Source organism: Euphorbia lathyris, chromosome 8, assembly GCF_963576675.1.
Source record: "Euphorbia lathyris chromosome 8, ddEupLath1.1, whole genome shotgun sequence".
Lineage (NCBI taxonomy): Eukaryota > Viridiplantae > Streptophyta > Magnoliopsida > Malpighiales > Euphorbiaceae > Euphorbia > Euphorbia lathyris.
The window spans coordinates 79,717,149-79,729,276 of record NC_088917.1 but is presented as its reverse complement, the minus strand read 5'-3'; the positions used below and the strand labels follow the sequence as shown (position 1 = coordinate 79,729,276).

The following is a 12,128-nucleotide window of genomic DNA, read 5'->3' as shown; positions in this document are numbered from 1 at the left end:
ACGCTGGTTTACTAGGTTCCAAGCCTTCACCCTTTCCAATTGAACAAAATCATACTTTAGCTCTCACTGGTGGGACAACTCTTGATAATCCCAACCAGTATCGTCGTCTTGTTGGTCGGCTTATTTATCTCTCTTTTACTCGTCCAGATTTGGCCTACTCAGTTCATATCCTTGCTCAATTTATGCATGAACCGAGGCAGGAGCATTGGGAAGCGGCTCTCCGTGTGGTTCGTTATTTGAAGGGCTGTCCCGGTCAAGGTATTCTTTTAAAATCCGATTGTGATTTGCTCTTGACGGGTTAGTGTGACTCCGATTGGGCTAGTTGTCCTCTCACGCGTCGGTCTCTTACCGGTTGGCTTATTTTTCTCGGTTGCTCTCCTATCTCATGGAAAATGAAGAAGCAACACACCGTGTCTCGATCGTCGGCAGAGGCAGAATATCATTCCATGGCAGCCATTACGTGTGAGCTCAAATGGTTGAAGGCTCTCCTTGGTAGTCTCGGTGTTGACCATCCCCGGGCGATGAATTTATTTTGTGATAGTAAATCTGTGCTTCACATTGCTCAAAATCCAGTTTTTCATGAGCGAACAAAACACATCGAGGTGGATTGTCATTATGTGCGTGATGCTCTTACAGAGGGTCTCATTTCGACTTATTATGTGCCTACCGATGCGCAACTTGCGGATATTTTCACCAAAGCATTGGGCAAACGACAATTTCTCTATTTACTTGGCAAGTTGGGCATTCGGGATCTCCATGCTCCAACTTGAGGGGGGGTGTTAGAATAAAGGATACCATTGTAATTACATACGACCTAATGTTTTATACTTGTATATAAATAGGTCTTTATCAATAAAATTGGGTAAGGGAAACCGATTTCTCCAAAACCTAGCAAACATCCCTTGTGCATCTATAACAATGACATGAAAATCATATTAATATGTAAATATACATCATATTTGAAAACCTCATAAAAATGATTCGATTAATAAATGTAAAACATGAAACATGTTTATATAGAAATTGCAAAATCAATGTTAAACCAATGCTCTTAATAAATAAAAAAATTGCAGCTCCAATGAACCAAAAATCTACGATATAATTTTGAAGTTTTACTTAAACTCAACAAATGAAACTAACTCAAATATAACTCATATTTAGATTAAAATTTAACAAGTCTGTAAATTCTATTCAATAAATGAATGTTGCAATTGAATGTTCCGTCAATTAAAATCTAACAATATATAAAATCTAACCTCTTATTTCAACCTCAATATTGACTTTATTGGTTGCCGAATATCCTTGCTCGGGATCATAGTTTGAGTGAGAATCATCGGGAGTTTGTGTCTCACTCTCTAGATTTGGATTTTGAGAGTCATCGAATTCATTTTCACTGGGTGGTTGAGTCTCACTATCTAAATTCAGATTGTCTAATCCATCTGATTCGCTTTCGCCATCTGTACTGATGTGAATACCTCTCAATCTTCTCCTTGTCATGTATTTTTGCTGAAATTAACTTGATATTTCTGTTCAAAATATAAAAGTAAAAAGATGATTACACTAAGAAATTCTCAACAATGAAAATAACAAGAAATATGTAAAAAAAGAAACACAACCATGGTGTTATTGTATCAAAAAAAAATATAAGCAAATTTTACCTCATTTATATGGTGTTATGATCAGAAAAAATAAGAGGGAAAAACGTGAAAGCAAAACGTGAAGGTGAGGGAAAATTAGGAGATAAAAAGAGGAAAAATTAGGAGATAGGAATTAGATATTTAAAAATTTAGAAGGATATATTCAGGAAGAGATCTAAACCGTATAAAAATCTATTTTTCCTATTTAAATACTTCGAAGGATATAAATTAGTTAACTAAAAAGATTTGAGATTAACTCAAACATTTTTTAATAAAGTGTATCCACATTTACGTGAACAATAATTGGGATGGTGGTTTGAATTTGTAGACTTAATAATGACTAAGTCCGTGAACTTGGGTTCAACAATTCAATTGACCCATTAAACTTAAAAAGTGTTTTGTTAGCCCTCATAAACTTGTTTAAACTGATATATTGATCATTTTAATTTGATAAGTTACATATTAGTCCCAGAATTTGCTTAAAGTGATATACATTTCAATTTTTAAAAAAGACATAACAACACATTTTTTTAATTTGTATTTTTTTTTAATTTGTAGTTAAATATTAAAAAATGCCAACAAAAAATTAAATACGTCTTTATTATAAAAGACAACACAAATAAAAATTGTTGGTAAATTTTAGATATATAAATAAATAAAAATATGTCCTTTAGTCCGGACATTTTTGTAGACACAAAATCAAAACCGTCTTTAATTTTTTAAAAATACCGATGCTTTTTTCAAAAGCGTAGTTAAATTTTTTAAAATGCCAACAAATTCATAAAAGTGTCATTAAGTGACAATAGAAACCAACACAAATAAAAGAGTGTGGTTAAGTTAGAAAATGTAGGGACATATATCGTTTAGCGTCCTTAAAAAAGTGTCGTTAGATACTTTTTTTTATAGTGTTCACATGGATCCTGGATGACCAAATGAGTTTGGTCATTTACCGTTAGATCTATGAATATCAAAATCTTAGGATAGAGATTCAAATGATCATGAGGTTTAGAGTTAATAAGCTTAAATCTAACAGTGAATGACCAAACTCATTTTATCGTTCAGGGTTCATGTGAACACTACTGTATGCTTTATATTGTGAACATTTCATATCAACAAAAATTAAAGGGTAAATAATTTATTAATCCCTACATTTTTATCTAACACATTGTTTAATCTTCATACTTTTAATATTATAGCCATTAAACTTTAACTAACGCCTTAAAATGACAATTAACGATCTCAAAATGAAAACGTTCAAAACTTAAAATTATTTAGAATGATATTTACCATGAAATCACAATTTTTATTCTTCAAAATTATCATTTTTTAAGCTTTCTCTCTCATAACCAGATAACACCTAAATGTTATCAAAACAAAAATTTTGAAGATTTAAAATTGTTTAAAATATCATTAATTCTTGTAATTTTTTATTTTGAGATCATAAACCGTCATTTTGAAGCGTTGATTGAAGTTTAGTGGCCATAATGTTAGAGAGTGTAAAGTTGAGTGACTTTTATCCGTGACAGATTCAAGATTCACCCAGATGGGGTGCTTATTGTAATTGACAGGTGCTAATTAATATTTTTTGAGTGTGTGTAAATAAAAAAAAATTAACATCTCGTTCATTGTTTTCATAGAATTTTTTTACATATTTCCGCGACCAGTAGGTGCTAAGTACCCCTCTTCCCCTACGGGTAATACAATCTTGGACTCATTTCACACTTTGGTGTATAACCTTCATTTTGTTTCACTAATATGTATGGCCTTACAAGTGACCTCCCACTATAGTATACAGCCGGTAAAAATGACCGGTCAACGCATGGTCAATGCGCCACCTCATCAATTTGACCAGTCAAAAGGTTAAAAATTGACGTACTACATATGTAATTACTAAAATAACCTTATTTGTATTTTCTTCCTAAATCCACCGTTAAGATGGGTTATCTTCCTGTCTCTTACTCTTTCATCTCTTACCTTATCACATAATTTTGTTAGATTTTGGCTTTTTTCTATGTGCATATCTATGGATTAAGTTAGCAAAAATCCTCCCCAAAGACAGCAAAATTTAAAAGGAGCAGCAGCAGAAGAGAACGCAGGAAGCAAAAGAAAGAATGCCATTATTGCAATCAATTTCATCAAAATCAAAATCAATTTCAGCAAAAGAGAAAAATCTGCCATTATCGTAATCAATTTCAATAACATGCACTATCGCCATTATCAGCATCCTCACTAATTGCAGAAATTTTGTCTTCAATAGAATTCAAGCATCACAATTTTAATACAACATTCGCCCTACAAAAAGGTTGATTGATCACCCGAACTTTAAAGTGTTCCTATAGCCTTTTGAATTTGCATAAAGTGTGCAGTTAGCCCACTAAACTTGCATAAAATATGATCACTCGATCGCAAAAAGGTAAGTTAAATGTGAAAGATCTATTCCACGAACCTTAAAAAAAAACGATCAAAATCGAGATATGCGGTTCTAATATTAGGGAATACAAGTTTTATAATTAAGCAAGTAATAACTTTATTTTTAATTTATTTTTGAATTATGTAATAACATTCTAAGATTTGTGGAATAGATCTTCCGCATTTAATTTACTTTTTTGCGATCGGATGATCAACTGATTACGTTTTACGCAAATTCAAGAAATTAACTAAATATTTTATACAAATTCAGAGAGTTATTGGAATATTTTAAAAGTTTAAAGACCAGTCAAACTTTTTAGACAAAGTGAGGAAATGAGTTTTTTTCTTGCAATGTCCTTTGTAAATCCGCGTTCAAAACAGAAACCCATTTATGATTCACCAATGAGTTTGCCCAGATTGTCCAGAACTTGAATCAATTTCTTCTCCATCATCTGTCGAAGCATACTCGGACAACATCAGCTATTAGGCTTTTAAAAAAACATCAACCTTTTTCAGGCTTATACAAGTTTCATAATTGCAAAAAAATGTTTGATTTATTTGGGTTTTTAGAGAGAGTGAACTTAGAGAGAGAAATGGATAGAGAGAGGGGTTGCAAGGAAGAGTATGGGGATATTTTAGTAATTTCAAAAAAAAGAAAATTATTTTAGTAATTATATAAGAAGTAGGTCCCACTTTTTTTAATAGGTAGATGAAAAATGCTGAGATGGCACATTGATCAAGCATTGACCGGTTATTTTTACCGGTTGTACACCATAGTGAGAGGTCACCTGTAAGGTGGTACATATTAGTGAGACAAAATGAATGTTGTACATCAAAGTATGAAATGAGTCAAAAAATTATACACCATAGATGAAATTTACCGCTTCCCCTAGATATGTCCTTCATTTTTTATATTATTTTTTGAAGTTGAATTGTAATACAGTGAAAATGAGTACCATACAAATGCATAAAACCAAAAGATTTATTTTTTCATTTTGAAATGTTTTATTTGAATAGAGTTGATTTATTATATTTCAAAATTTCTTGCAAAAACAACTTAGTATGAAAAATATCTACAAGTTTATTGTACCTAGTGTTTGCTATTACGATTTGTTGTTTGTTGTTGGAAAAAGTTATTTTTTCAAAAAGCAGGGATTTTCTGCTTTTATAAAAAGCTTAATAGACACTCAGCCCCTTAAACTCGTAACTTTTTTCATCTGGCCCCCACCTCAACTCTCCAAAAACATCACATACAGCCTCTTACACCCCTATGTTTAGTCAAAAGACCTATGTAGAAAACGCGCTTGACTGTTGACCACACCAATGTCACGTGTCATTTTTTCATTAAATTTTTCCATTGGGACCCTGCTCGGCGAGCAAACCCATTTGTGCTCGGCGAGCCACTACCAGAGATGGATTTCGATTAGAATTTTTATGCCAGAATCCCAACTCGAATAGTGCTAAATGTCGCCTCATAGTCAGATTGAGTCTTCTGGTCGAATTGGAGTGTTACGAGTTGATTCAAGTTGGGATTCTGGCATAAGAATTTTGATTGAAATTCATCTTTGGTAGTTGCTCGCCAAGCACGAATGGGCTTGCTCGCCGAGCATGGGTCTCAATGGAAAAATTTAATGAAAAAATGACACGTGGTATTGGTGTGGTCAACAGTCAAGCGCGTTTTCTACACGAGTCAATATTTTGACCGAACATAAGGGTGTAAGGGGTTGTATGTGATGTTTTTGGAGAATTGAGGGGGTTAAGAGGTTGTCTCCTAAGTTGAGATGACCAGGTGAAAAAAAGTTACACGTTTAGAGGGTTGGGTGCCTATTTAGCCTTTAAAATTATTTTTCAGATGTCAAAAACAATCATAAGCTGTCTAATCAAAAACCTAAACACCCCTGTATATAATGACATAACAACTATATGTTTTTGCATCAACAATATGGCAACAACAATGGCTACTTTTTCAGTCCTTGTTCTTCTTTCACTTCTTCCTTTCTCTGTTGGAGATAAGCAAGTATACATTGTCCACATGAATCGTCACTCCAAACCCGACTCGTTTTCAACTCACCATCAATGGTATCAATCTCTTACTTCCACCTCTGATTCGATCCTCTACACGTACACCACCGTCTTCCACGGCTTCGCGGCCTATCTCGACCCCGAAGAAGCGCAATCTCTCAAAAATCACGAACACGTCCGCAACGTTTTCGAAGATCAAGTCTACTCAATCAGAACCACTCGCACCTCACAATTCTTAGGTCTAAACTCCAACTTTAACTTCATCGAAGGAGGCGAATTTCGAGAAATCGAACAAGCTTCCGAGGATATTATTGTCGGTGTACTTGATACTGGGGTATGGCCGGAGTCCGAAAGTTTTCACGACACCGGATTACCTCCTGTGCCGAAAAGTTGGAAGGGTAAATGCAAGTCTACTAAAGACTTTGATCATAAACTCTGCAACAAGAAATTAATTGGCGCCCGTTATTTCCTCGAAGCAAGTGCCAAACTCGGAGCGAAAGATCATCTCTCGCCGAGGGACTACAACGGCCACGGGACGCACACAGCTACCACAGTTGGAGGCTCTCCCGTCGCTAATGCGAGCATGTTCGGTTTAGCGACGGGGACTGCCCGAGGAATGGCGGTTCGAGCTCGAATAGCTGCCTACAAGGTCTGCGGCGATAATGGCAAATGTAATACTGCTGATATGCTTAGTGGAATGGATCAAGCTGTTAATGTCTATTTCGATCGGATTTCGAGCCACTGCGTCGTATTATTCTGACGTTGTCGCCATGGGTGCTTATTTAGCAACGCAAAATGGAGTTTTCTTTTCTTTCTCCGGAGGTAATGACGGACCTACAAAATCGACGGTAGAAAATGTAGCTCCATGGGTGATAACTGTGGCTGCCGGAACCATTGACCGAGACTTTCCGGCTAATGCTATTCTCGGTAACAAAAAACGATTTTCCGGCGAAAGTTTCTACACCGGACCAGGAATCGGATCTAAACCGGTGAGTTTAATCTATCATAAAGGGAAGAATAGTTTGAGTAATTACTGTTTGGAAGGTACGCTTGAGCCGGAATTAGTGAGAGGAAAAGTTGTGGTCTGCGATGATGGGGGAATCGGACAAGCGGAGACAGGGATGGTTGTACGGAAAGCCGGAGGAGCTGCGATGATTATGGTGGTTGAGACGGTGGTGAAGGTGTTGGATTCCGAAGTCGATTTGGTGCCGGGGATGGTGGTCGGGAAGAAAAACGGCGATTTGATTAAGGATTATATTAAGTCTGATCCTAATCCGACGATAATTATTGGATTTGGAAACACTGTGGTGGGAGTTCGGCCGGCGCCGGTGGTGGGTTCGTTTAGTTCGAGAGGGCCGAATTCGGTGACGCCGGAGATTTTGAAGCCGGATATATTGGCTCCCGGAGTGAATATATTGGCTGCATATTCTGAGGCTGCTAGACCAACGGAGTTGAAGGAGGATAAGAGGATTGCTAAATACATTATTATTTCAGGTATATTCTGGTTCTTTCTGTTTTATTTAGGCAAAAAGCGTATTTAAGCCTCTAAACTTTATATGTTTTAAGGATCAAACCCCCGATTAAATATTTTTCTACATTTAACCTCTGATTATTAATTTTGTTGTGGATTTGACCCTTATGTAACTTTTTCATCGAGTTTGGTGGCACGACTCGTTGGGGCAATTCAACTTCTTGACGTGGACAAATAAAAATAAAAGTTTATTGAGTAGGATGGATAGAGAGTAAAAAGTAACAACAAATTACATAAATTAATTTCCAGTAGGTTCTTCTAAACTCGATCTTCTCCTCTCCCATTTTGTGATTTTTAGCATTAGAATCGTCAAATCAATCATCTCCTCTCTCAAATCGACGGAAAAGTTAAACAATGGCAAAATCCATAACAAAATCAATGATCAATGATTTAATATGAAAAAATAATTGATCAGGGGTTTAATCCTTAAAACATGTAAAGTTCAGAGGCTTAAATATGCTTTTTTCCTTTTATTTACTAAAGGATTAGGTGCGAAAATATTCCAAACATTTACCGACATGAGCAATTTTACTCCTAATGTTTAAAATTGTGCAATTTTACCTTTAATGTTGGCAGCTATGAGCAATTTTACCCATAACATTGATAAGTTTGGTTAATTTGAGAAATTATTTATCAATCTGTCTTCTCGGCCATGAATCTTGTCATTTACGCTTCACTGCACCATTTTATCACTCATTAATAACAGATCACGAAAATATATGATTAGATGTGAATTTAAAAATATATATATACAGTAAAACCTTCATAAATTAATACTCGATAAATTCACAACCTCTTTAAAATAATAATTTCTTCTGGTTTGACTTGGACCAGTTCAGTAAATTTATACGCGATAAATTAATATCTCTACAAATTAATAAAATTTCATGGTCTCAACATTATTAATTTATAGAGGTTTTACTGTACTGTATTTTATACGAGTTGTATGAAAAAAATTCAAATATTTCGCCAAATTTATAAATATTATTCTCCAATTCTATTACTAAATCACAAAAAGTCTAAAATGTTTTTTAGAACCAACCAATATGCAATTAGTACATAATAAGGAATAAAATTTATATTTGTTTTTTTAAGATATTTTTAATTAGTTAATAAGGCATTTTAACTAGGGATGACAACGGGTAGGGTATCCGCGGGTAATACCCAGGACCGGCCCTGGACCTAGGCCCGGGGTGTGCCGGCCTAGGGCCCAAGGCCGGAAGGGGCCCAAAAAAAATTAGTTTTATAAATAAATTCTATATGTTTTAAATATTATACATAAATTCAAACTAGCATACTAGTAATACATTGTCTTCCCACTAAAAAGGGTATGAGTTCAATTCTTTACTACCTCATTTTAGAATAACTATTTTTAATTTGATTAAATTTAAAAATTAAAAAAAAGTTTCATTTTAATACCTTTGATTAAATTTGAAAATTAAAAATTAATTTATACAATGATATGAATAAAATCAATGGATTAAGGTGCAAAATTACTCATAACGTTTTGGGTGATGATCAATTTTACATCCAACGTCTAAAATGGTGCAAATTTACCCCCTAACGTTGGTAGCCAAGAGCAAATTTACCCCTAACGCTGATAATTTAGGTCAATTTCAGACACAATTATAAAACACATATATTTTTGTCTCTCATGTTGCACCAATTGCATATCAATTCGTTCTAAAAAAAGATTTAATGTGTTTTATAATTTAATAATAGAACTGGAGATTAATATTTAAAAATTCGGTGAATTTTTTGAATTTTTTTGTCCAATTCGTACAAAAGACATTATATTTTATTTATTATTTTTTTTACATCTCAACATATGTTTGTGATTTGTTGCTGATAAAATGACGCATGTGTGAAGTGTAGATGACAAGATTCATGATTGGAAAACAGTTTGATGAAATATTTATCAAATTAACCCAATTTATCAATGTTAGGACTAAAATTGCTCTTGGCTTCCAACGTTAGGGGTAAAATTGCACCATTTTAGACATTAGAAGTAAAATTGCTCCTGATCCAATATGTTAGGGGTATTTTTGCACTTTAACCCAAAATCAATTAGTAAATTTTATATTAAAGGGGCCCTTACTACTTGTTTTGCCTAGGGCCCCTAAATTGTCAGGACCGGCCCTGGTAATACCAATTCCAAACTCTTATCCGTTTATTTTTTAATTACTCGTACCTGTCTCATTATCCTAACAGGTATATGTTTTGCATCCCATACTCGTCTCATTTAATTCACGGGTACCCACGAGTACCTTTACCCGTTAAGAATCAATAGATAAAACAAAAAATTATAAATTTAATAAATCGTCCATCTAAAAATTGAACAAATTGAACCTTAATCAATAAAAATAAAGTAGCTTAATGATATCACTTAACGGTCGAAAAAGAAAAGACTGGTGTTCAAATATCACATCTTACCTCTAAAACACAATAATATTTTTTAATATATAAAAGAGTTATGACAAGTAATGGGTACCATCGTGGGGGATATATTCCCATATATGTCCTATTACTCTAACGGGTAATAGTTCTGATCTCATACCTATCTCATATCCTTTTATACATGGTATGGATAGTCACATTAGGATGGGGTAATGTCGGGTACCCGCGGGTTGAGTATCTGTTGCCATCCCTTTATTCAGAAAGTTAATTTTACAAATTGAAATTAAATGACCATTTTGAGATATCCATGCAAGTTCACTAACTAATGGTGCATTGAACCCTTTCTAACACATGACAACTTATCTTATAAAATTATGGGTATTAGTTATTTCATTTTTGTCTAACATGCCATTTAGAATTCTTATTTTGAAAAATAAATTATAAAGTCCTTAACTTTTGTTACTATAATCTTTTAGTCATTCTGTCTATTTAAAAAAGAATAACCGCTATATTCGACATAAACATGCAAAATAACAGAGTAATAAAGTCATTTTGTATTGCATTATGACTGTCTTGAAAATTAAGATATGTTTGGTAAAAATCTAAAAAAGAATAACAATAAGACCAAAGGTTACAATGACAAAAAAATATATATACCTTATAAGGTGTTTTTCAAAATAGAATAACTAAACAGTGTTATTATGTAAAAATGTATTTGTCAAAACAGGATGACTGATATATTATATATCTTAAAATTAATAAGGTTTAGGAGTAAATAAACATTTTTTCATGACTTCATAAACTAGTTTTAATTTAGTGCCTTTATTTTCACTTCAACAGTTAAATTAGTATTTAATATCTCGATAATGATCTCTCATACAACGTTGCATCAAAGAATTTAAAATTGCTCTTCAAACTCAAAAAGGTTGCATGAATAGAATGGTCCGACTCTGTTTTATATTTCCAAAAGTATCATTATAGCGTTATTGTTGCGCCAAAAATCAGCGTCATTAATATTTTATTTAATGAATAGAAGTAATTTGGAGGGATATTTTGGCAGGCACATCCATGGCATGTCCACATGTATCTGGAGTAGCTGCATTACTAAAGGCAGCTCATCCAAATTGGAGCCCAAGTGCTCTTAAATCAGCCATCATGACCACTGCTTACGCATATGATAACACACACTCTTTTATTACCGATGAAGTTACTGCTCAATCTTCAAACTCGTGGGCATACGGATCGGGTCATATTGACCCGAAGAAAGCCTTCTCCCCTGGTCTCATCTACAATAACTCGAATGAAGACTACATAACGTTCTGGTGTTCATTAGGTTACCCTCTTTCTGCTGTTCAAGCAATTGTCGACGACCCAAATGTCACTTGCTCAACCAAGTTTAATGATCTTGGAGAGCTTAATTACCCGTCATTTTCGGTGTTGTTCACGAACAAAACTAAGGTCAAATACACTCGTGAATTGACCAATGTGGGTGTCGCCAAATCTACATACGAAGTTGCGGTGAGTGCGCCACCAACTGTGACTGTGACGGTTCAACCATCAGTATTGGTGTTCGAAAAGTTGGGGGAGAAGCAAAAATATGCAATAACATTTATAGCCAACAAAAATGTGAAGCCAATAAATGATGCCGAATTTGGTTCAGTCGTTTGGAGCTACCAACAATATAAAGTTAGAAGTCCAATTGCGTTTACATGGAAATAATTGTACATGTAAAATATCGGGTAAATTACGTTTATAGCCTCTAAATTATCGCAGTTATAAATAAATTTAATCGGAAAATATCCGATTGTGCATGTATTAACTACCTGATTGAAGGAGTTTAATATATTGTGTCCACATATGTGTTTGTAATACCATATAATGGGAAATATACGTGCCTTTTAAACTTGTGTGATATAGAACTTTGTTTGAGAGTCTTATTTAGGAATGTAAAAATAGGTTATATAATCGTGTTGTGTGATCTAAATATTTTATCGAGTTGTAAAATATCAATCTCCAATTCTATTATTAAATTATAAAAAATATAAAAGATTTTTTAGAACAACTTTTTAACGAGTGCAGAATAAAAAATAAAAAATTTGTGTTTTATAATAATATTTGAAATTAACCCAATT

The 12,128-nt window shown here is 33.9% G+C and overlaps 1 pseudogene; it reads left to right on the top strand.

Annotated features, from left to right (window-relative positions):
- Nucleotides 1–6,000: 6,000 nt before the first annotated feature.
- On the top strand, nt 6,001–11,893 carry LOC136204023 (subtilisin-like protease SBT1.8; annotated as a pseudogene).
- The last annotated feature ends 235 nt before the right edge of the window (nt 11,894–12,128 follow it).